This window comes from Colobus angolensis, unplaced genomic scaffold (genome assembly GCF_000951035.1).
Source record: "Colobus angolensis palliatus isolate OR3802 unplaced genomic scaffold, Cang.pa_1.0 Scaffold288, whole genome shotgun sequence".
Classification (NCBI taxonomy): domain Eukaryota; kingdom Metazoa; phylum Chordata; class Mammalia; order Primates; family Cercopithecidae; genus Colobus; species Colobus angolensis.
Window position 1 is genome coordinate 1,214,170 of NW_012116132.1, and position 9,278 is coordinate 1,223,447.

Consider the following 9,278-nt stretch of genomic DNA (forward strand, 5'->3'; position numbering starts at 1 on the left):
GGGTTTCACCATGTTGGTCAGGATGGTCTCAATCTCTTGACCTCCTGATATGCCTGCCTTAGCTGGGATTACAGGCGTGAGCCACCGTGCCCAGCCTCATTTTTTTTTGTAAAGGTCAACAAGATACAATTCATTAAGAATAAAAATATATTGTTTCGCCAGGTGCAATGGCTCATGCCTGTAATCTTTGGGAGGCCAAGGTGGTGCGTCATTTGAATCCAGGCGTTTGAGACCAGCCTGCCCAATGTGGGGAAACCCCATCTCTACCAAAAATACAAAAATTAGCTGGGTGTGGTGGTGCATGCCTGTAGTCCCAGCTATTCGGGAGGCTGAGGCACGAGAATCAGTTAAGCCTGGGAGGCAGAGGTTGCAGTGAGCTGAGATTGTGCCACTGCACCCCAGCCTGGGTGACATAGCAAGACTCTATTAAAAAAAAAAAAAAAAAGTTAGCCAGTGTGGTGGCCTGTGCCTGTAATCCCAGCTACTTGGGAGGCTGAGGCTGGAGAATTGCTTGAACCTGGGAGGTGGAGGTTGCAGAGAGCCGAGAGGGCACTGCACTCCAGCCTGGGTGACAGAGGGAGATTCTGTTTCAATAAAAAATAAATAAATAAATAAATAAATAAAAATACATTGCTTCCAACTTAGAATAATTTAATATTTTCTTTGTTATTTCATATGTATCTGGAAATGGGATACATGTTCTCATCCTGTCCTGAGGTAGCATGCCACCAACTGGTACAGGGTTCCCAGATAGAGTCAAAGTGACATTCCTCTTGCCACCATTTCCATTGTCAAAAAAAAAATTTTGTTTTCATATATTTCAACAGTAGCTTCAGATTAATACCTCTCAGAAGAATTTCGTCCTAAAGGCCAATTTGATTTAGAGCCTTTAACTGCAAATAATTTCCAGGTGACACTAACGACCAACTTAAGGATAACGCAGGTAAAAAACATATAGGTACATTTCAGTTCCATGGATTTCACTTTCATATTTTAATCACTTTATACCTTCAGTATCAACGTTAAAATAGAACCTAAGAAGATTCCTGTTTGAGCAACACTCTATATAAATATCTCCACCTGTACCCTACTTGCAACAAAAGTTCTAAATCAGACTAGATTTACTAGCTTTCAATTATAATAACTGATATCTTTAATAGATTTTTAATCTAAAGTTTAACAGCTTTTAATTATAAAACTTATTCTCAATTATAATTTATAATTTTTTTAATTTAATTTTTTTTGAGACAGGGTCTTACTCTGTCACCCAGGTTGGAGTACAATGGCACCATCATGGCTTACTGCAGCCTCAACCTCCTGGGCTCAATCAATTCTCCCACCTCAACCTTGCCAGTAGCTGAGACTACAACTGTATGTCACCATATCTGACTAATTTTTTAAATTTTTTGTACAGACAAGGTCTCACTATGTTGCCCAGGCTGGCCTTGAACTTTTGGGCTCAAGTGATCCTCCCCCCTCAGCCTCCCAAAGTGCTGGCATTACAGGCATGAGCCACCGCACCTGGCATGTAATTTACAATTAAAAAGACTAGTTCAAGTACTCAGGTTGATAAATCCCATACAACACAAAAACAAAGGAAATTATTCTCAATAGGAAGAGATATAATTAATTGCAGATATATGGCTTACTAAGACTACTAAAACAGCTCATGCCGCGTATTAAAACAAAAACAAAAAAATGCCTGAGGCAAGGAGATTGAGGATGCAGTGAGCTGTGATTGCCCCAGCCTGGGTGACACAGTGAGATACTATCTCTTAAAAACAGAAAAAAATGATGAAAAGAAAAAAAAGTTGTACTGAGATGGATTTTAAAATAATCTCAGAAAATACAAAAATTATTAATAATCTTTACAGCTTTTGATTACATATCTTCATAATGATAATTTTAATCACAGGTCTCAAATTTTATTGCAAATATATTGCCATTAGGTCTCTAATCGTAGATTATTTTTTGTTGAATATTCTGCTGATAAATAAACAACTGCTTAACATTCCAATAAAACATATTCTCACAATTAACTATGAGACTGGTGCCACCACTGGGAAATGAGCTGAGTTAATCAGCAGTTACATCGAATGTAATGAATCCCAAATCACTTCTTTCTCTAGGTCCGCTGACGTCATCTAAGTTTTTCAGCTTGATCGGCGAGTCATTGCCACCACACCCGGGTTGCTTCCGTCTTTGAAGGCGGTGGTGATGGTGAAAGCAGCTAAATATGAGCGCCGCCATCAGGTTGAGAAGCGGCAGAGAGTTCACCTGCGACATCACCACGTTCATCTCCCACGACCCTGCGTCCACATGCATGCTTGGGCTCCTGTTTCAGGAGTGTATCCCATAACTTTAAATATTGTTATGCTACTTTACATATCATGTAAGAACCTTTTAATAATTCAACTCCATTTTCCCTTTGGAACCTTTGTGCTATTGTTTTAAGACATTTCATTTCCATTTCCATTAGAAAATTCAAAATATATTTTTATATTTGCTTTAAATGGTTATCTTTTTAGAGAAAATTTTTAAAATGAAAAAAGTATTTTATATTTACCATGTATTTACATTTCTGTATTTCTTTTTTTTTTTTTTTTTTAAGATGGAGTCACGCTCTGTCACCCAGGCTGGAGTGCAGTGGCATGATCTCGGCTCATTGCAAGCTCCGCCTCCTGGGTTCACGCCATTCTCCTGCCTCAGCCTCCCGAGTAGCTGGGACTATAGGCACCTGCCACCACGCCTGGCTAATGTTTTGTATTTTTAGTAGAGACGGGATTTCACTATGTTAGCCAGGATGGTCTCGATCTCCTGACCTTGTGATCCACCCGCTTTGGCCTCCCAAAGTTCTGGGACTACAGGTGTGAGCCACCGTGCCTGGCCACATATGGTTATTTATTTGTGTAGATCTCATTTTTCTATCTGTCACCCAGGCTGGAGTGCAGTGACACAATCATGGCTCACTGAAACCCCAAACTCCTGGGCTCAAGCAATCCCTCTATCTTGAGCCTCCTGAGTAGCTGGAACTAAAGGTGTGTACCACCATACCCAGCTAATTTTTCTCTATTTTTGATAGAGATTGTGTCTCGCTAGTTGCCCAGGCTTGTCTTGAACTCCTGGCTTGAGGCAATCCTCTCCCTACGGTCTCCCAAAATGATGGGATTGGCTGGGCGCAGTGGCTCATGCGTGTAATCCCAACACTTTGGAAGGCCGACGGGGGCAGATCACTGGAGTTCAAGATCAGCCTGGCCAACATGGCGAAACCCCATCTCTATTAACATACAAAATATTTAAAACAACAACAAGAAGCCCAAAGTGCTGGGATTATATGCATGAGCCACCATGCCCAGTCAAAAAAATATTTCTTATAATGCAGTTCTCTGGAAATGACCTCACAGCTTTTATTTATCTGAAAAGGTCTTTCTTTTCTTTTTTTTGAGATGGAGTCTTGCTCTGTCGTCCAGGCTGGAGTGCAGTGGTGCACTCACCGCAACCTCTGCCTCCCAGGTTCAAGTGATTCTATTCTGCTTCAGCCTCCCCAGTAGCTGGGATTACAGGCGCATGCCACCACGCCTGGCTAATTTTTGTATTTTTAGTAGAGATGGGGTTTCACCATTGTTGGCCAGGCTGATCTCAAACCCCTGACCTCAAGCATTCTGCCCACCTTGGCCTCCCAAAGCACTGGGATTACAGGTGTGAGCCACTGTGCCTGGCCACAACATTGGTAGTTTTGATATTTGTCTTTTTTTTTTCTTCACACTCACAGGCTCAGGTCACAACTTTTGACATTTGGATTGACCAATTCTTGGCACTGTTGATATTTCTTTGTTGTGGAGGCCTTTCCTGTGCACTATAGGATGTTTAACAGCAACCCTGGTGCTATGGTCTGAATGTTTGTGTCTCTTCCAAATTAATATGTTGAAGTCTAAGACTAGTAGTATCAGAGGAGGTGGGGCGTTTGGGATTGGTGTCCTTATGAAAGAGGCCCCAGAGAGCTGCCTTGTCCCCTTTCACTATGTGAGAAAGCAGCAAGAACATATTCTCTAAACCAGGAAGCTGGCTCTCATCAGACACCAAATCTGCCAGTGCCTTGATCTAGGTCCTCCCAGCCTCCAAAACTGTGAGAAACAAATTTCCGTTATTTATAAACCATGCAGTGTTTTGTTATAGCTGCACAAATGGACTAAGACACCTGACCTCTACCTTCTAGACAATGGTAGCATCTTCCCAGTCATGACAATATAAATTGTCTCCAGATATAGCAAAGTATCCTCTGGGGAGTAAACTCACCGCTGGTTGAGAATTGCTGTTCCAGGTCTATTTTAGTTCTACTCCTAAGGTGTAACACTTCACAGATCTTTACCACATATCCTGAGTGTTTAATCAGGTCTCTTCACTCAGAGTTGGAACTCAAACATACCCCAGTAGTGTGTGGGCTCTGGGAACTGTCCAACTTACATTTCCCCATGGTGATTTTTTGCTTGGCTTTGCGGAGTTTCCTGTTAGAGATACAGTTTAATATTTAGCACAAGACTCCAGGGCACTGTTATGCAGATTTCCTAGGCTCTTTCTGTGGACTCCTTTCTCTGTGTTACTTTGCCTTGCAAATTCCAGCCACCTTAGCCTCCTGAAATCAATCTCTGTCCTTCAACTTGGTGAAATTACCATATGCTGTTTAGGTTCCCTCTTCTTGCACCACAGCAGTCTGGAAAGTATCTCCAGGCAGACAGCCTAGGTCATTTTTGGACTCATTCCATTTCTTTTCCTTCTCACAGTCTTGAATTGCCTGTAGTATATGTATGAACATTTGTTTCATATACTTTGTCCAGTTTCCTTACGGCAGGAGGGCATGTATGGTACTTGTTACTCTGTCAGGGCTGGAAACAGAAGTCTCCCTCAATAATTACATTTTTAAACATTTCATCTACTAACATGCCCTGTTGATGTTGGTCTTCCTTCCTATCACTCTTTACTACTTTTCTTTTCTAAACACATAATTACTGAATAGGCCAAGAAAGACATTTCAAGTAAATGCTACTTTGTTTTCTATGAGATCACCTTTTCTAAAATGCATCAGATCTCTATTTTGCTTTTGGGCAGTTACATTCATCCTTGGGTAAATACTGACCACATCCATTATTCACTGTACCCAAGGCAGATACACTTGCATTTCAAATTAGAGGTAAGCAGAATGGTCCTCTGTTCACTGATATAGGAAAATGATGGGCCAGGAAAATGATTAGCCAGGTGTGATGGCTCATGCCTGTAATCCCAGCACTTTAGGAAGCTGAGGCAAGAGGATCACTTGCATCCAGGAGTTTGAGACCAGCCTCGGCAACAAAGTGAGATCTTGTCTCTACAAAAATTAGCCAGGGGTGGTGGTTTGCACCTGTAGTCCCAGCTACTTGGGATGCTGAACTGGGAAGATCACTTGAGCCCAAGAGGTGGGGGCTGCATTAAGCCATGATCATGTCACTGTACTCCAGCCTGGGTGACAGAGCAAGAACCTGTCTCAAAAAAAAGAAAAAAAAAAGAGAGAGAGAGAGACTTAAGATTGAGATAGACCCCTATCCCCTTCCACCATTTGAGGACATAACAAGAAGGTGGTGTCTATGAACCAGGAGACAGGCGCTCACTGGCTACTGAACCCGCTGCATCTTGATCTTGGTCTTCCCAGCTTCACAACTGTGAGAAATAAATGTCTGTTGTTTATCAGCTACCAAGTCCATGGTATTCTGTTATAGCAGTCCAGACGGATGAAGATGATAATAGTAGTAGTTAACATTTACAGACTACCCACCACACACTAGTCACTAGTTAACACTTTACCTACATGTTTCTCAGTTATCTTCACAGCCTTTTGAGAGGGCCAGCCTTATTATCTCCATTTTACAAATGTACCAAGAGTTGAAACAGCTTTCCAGGGTCACACAGCCAGCAAGCAGCAGTCAGGTGGCTCATGTTCCTCACCATGGCATGGCTGTGACAGCTCCACTGTCTCTACAACATGGGCACCAAGCTTTACAAAGGCTCTCTCTTTCAGCGAAGCTTCTACATGGTGCCCATTTATTAATGAAAAAATGTAAAAGTCTCTAACATTGAAGTGAGTGATACAAGGATTGTATTAGTCACTCTCGAGCTTTTTCATACATTTTTCTGTTTGAATGGAATAATTTGCATTTTTTGAAATAGAAAACAATTAGTCACACATCAAATTCTACTGCATCAGTAATACACATGTCTCACGAGCATACTACTAGGAATTATTTGGCCTGCCACAGCTGCCAGGGATCTACAATTAAGAATTCATCCGGCCGGGCGCGGTGGCTCAAGCCTGTAATCCCAGCACTTTGGGAGGCCGAGACGGGCGGATCACAAAGTCAGGAGATCGAGACCATCCTGGCTAACACGGTGAAACCCCGTCTCTACTAAAAACTACAAAACACTAGCCGGGCGAGGTGGCGGCGCCTGTAGTCCCAGCTACCCGGGAGGCTGAGGCAGGAGAATGGCGTGAACCCGGGAGGCGGAGCTTGCAGTGAGCCGAGATCCGGCCACAGCACTCCAGCCTGGGGGACAGAGCGAGACTCCGTCTCAAAAAAAAAAAAAAAAAAAGAATTCATCCACCATGTTGTCTTTAAGTCTCATTGCATTTCCTGTGCCCAGATAAATCCTCTGTCCCTAGTTGATTCAAGAAATATTTATTGCATGCATCTTGTTTGCAGGATAAGTGCTCTCCAGTGGTTTTTGTTTGTTTGTTTGTGGTTTTTATTTTATTTTATTTTATTTTTTCTGTTTTGAAAGCAAATCTTGTACTTTGGTTGCAAGTGTTCTTAGATTTATTGTGTCACCTGCATGAGCAAACACAGACTAGGTATTTAGTAACTATCTGTGCATTCACTGACTCCCACCCCAGTCCTCGAACTTGCTCTTTTTCCTGCTACCATAGTTCTATAATTCTAATCCTTCCCCTGGGCCTCTGTGTTGAGGAAACCATATTACATCTCCATTAACCATCAGTGTCCTTAAGTTCTCAAAGTTATTTAGGACCTCCTCTTAATTTGTTCCTGTATCATTCTCATTCCACTTCTAAAGCATGATTTCCTCTCAAGTTATATGGATTTTTCTCTATATTTAGCTCTTGGTTTTTCTAATCCCCTGTCCCTCCCTTCCCCTCATGTTTTGCTTCGTTTGCTCCTCATACATTCCTGTTCCTGTTCCTTTAGGGAGAAAACTGACACACACACACACACACACTCACTGAGGTCTCCCTCCAGTAGGGAATTTTTTTTTTTTTTTGAGACAGGGTCTTGCTCTGTCACCCAGGCTGGAGTGCAGTGGCATGATCTTGGCTCACTGCAACCTCCATCTCCTGGGTTAAAGCGATTCTCCTGCCTCAGCCTCCCAAGAAGCTGGGATGACAGGCATGCCCCACCATGCCCAGCTAATTTTTGTATTTTTAGTAGAGATGGGTTTCACTATGTTGGCCAGGGTGGTCTTGATCTCCTGACCTCGTGATCTGCCCACCTTGGCCTCCCAAAGTGCTGGGGTTACAGGCGTGAGCCACTGTGCCCAGCCCTTTTCTTTTTTTTTTTGAGATGGAGTCTTGCTTTATCGCCCAGGCTAGAGTGCAGTGGCGCGATCTCGGCTCACTGCAACCTCTGCCTCCCAGGCTCAAGTGATTCTTGTGCCTCAGCCTCTTGAATAGCTGGGATTATAGGTGTGGGCCACCACACTCAACTAATTTTTAGTATTTTTAGTAGAGATGGGGTTTCACCATTGTTGGCCAGGCTGATCTCAAACCCCTGACCTCAAGTGATCCACCTGCCTTGGTCTCCAAGAGTGCTCATGCCGCCATACCCGGCTTTTTTTTTTTTTTTTTGAGATAGGGTCTTGTTCTGTCACCCAGGCTGGAGTGCAGTGACGCAAGCATGGCTCACTGCAGCCTCAACCTCCTGGGCTCAAGTGATCCTCCCTCTTCAGCATTCCAAGTAGCTGGGACTACAGGCGACTGCCACCACACTGGCTATTTTTTGTAGAGTTGGGGTTTCATCATGTTGCCCTGGCTGGTCTTGAACTCCTGGGCTCAAGTGATCCACCTGCCTTAGCCTCCCTAAGTGCTGGGATCACAGGTGCATGGCACTATGCCTGGCTAATTTTTAATTTTTTGTAGAGATGGGGTCTTGCCATGTTGCCTAGGCTGGTCTTGAACTTCTGGGTTCATGCAATCATACAGGCATGAACCACTGAGCCCAGCTGGGAAATCTTTCTAAAGACCTTTACATATTGAGAATTCTTCACTGTATCAGTTATACCTTTTGTTGTAAATAGCAGAATCCCCTCACTTGAATGGATTTGGTTTCAGGTAATGAGAATCCTGGAGGAGGACATCTTCAGGTTGGTGGATGTGCAGTTTGGGGAGGTTACCAGGGACCTAGGGGTATTCTCTCCTTACTCTCCCTTCCTCCAGCACATCAGCTTGTCCTTGGGAAAGCTCTTCTCAGGGCACTGATGGTTATGACACATCTAGGAATCCCGACATCGGCATGCCCTTATTGTACCAACTCAACTCACTGGAGCCTAGACCTCCTGGGCTCAAGCAATCCTCCCACCTCAGCCTCCCGAGTAGCTGGGGTCACAGGCACATGCCACCATGCTTGGCTAATTTTTATTTTTTATTTGTTTTTGTAGAGACAAGTTCTCACTAGATTGCTCAGGCTTGTTTTGAATGCCTGGGATCAAGTAATTCTCCTGCCACAGCCTTCCAAAGTGCTGGAATTACAGGCACGATGAGCCACCACAGCTGGCCACATTCGCTTTTTTAACTCATGCACTAGTAAGGGTGATGGGACAACCATGATTGACTTAGACCAGAGGTGTCAAGTTAGCAACCAAGTGCCGGGTGTATGTGGAATCATCTGTGTAGTTTTAAAAACCACTGATGCCTGAGTGTCCATGCCCCCATCATCCATTTTCATTGGGATATGGTTTGGCTGTGTCCCCACTCAAATCTTGAATTCCCACATGTTGTGGGAGGAACTTAGTGGGAGGTAACTGAATCATTGGGGCAGGTCTTTCCTGTGCTGTTCTCGTAATAGTGAATAAGTCTCATGAGATCTGATGGTTTTAAAGATGGGAGTTTCTCTGCACAAGCTCTCTCTTTGCTTACTGCCATCCATGTAAGATGTGACTTGCTCTTCCTTGCCTTCCACCATGATTGTGAGGCTTCCCCAGCCACATGGAACTCTTTTTTTTTTTTTTTTGAGACGGAGTCT

General features: G+C 43.5%; 1 pseudogene; it reads right to left on the reverse strand.

The window, feature by feature from the left end:
* Window positions 1–2,298, reverse strand: part of LOC105516703 — a 20,041-nt pseudogene extending 17,743 nt beyond the window's left edge.
* Between the last annotated feature and the right edge of the window lie 6,980 nt (window positions 2,299–9,278).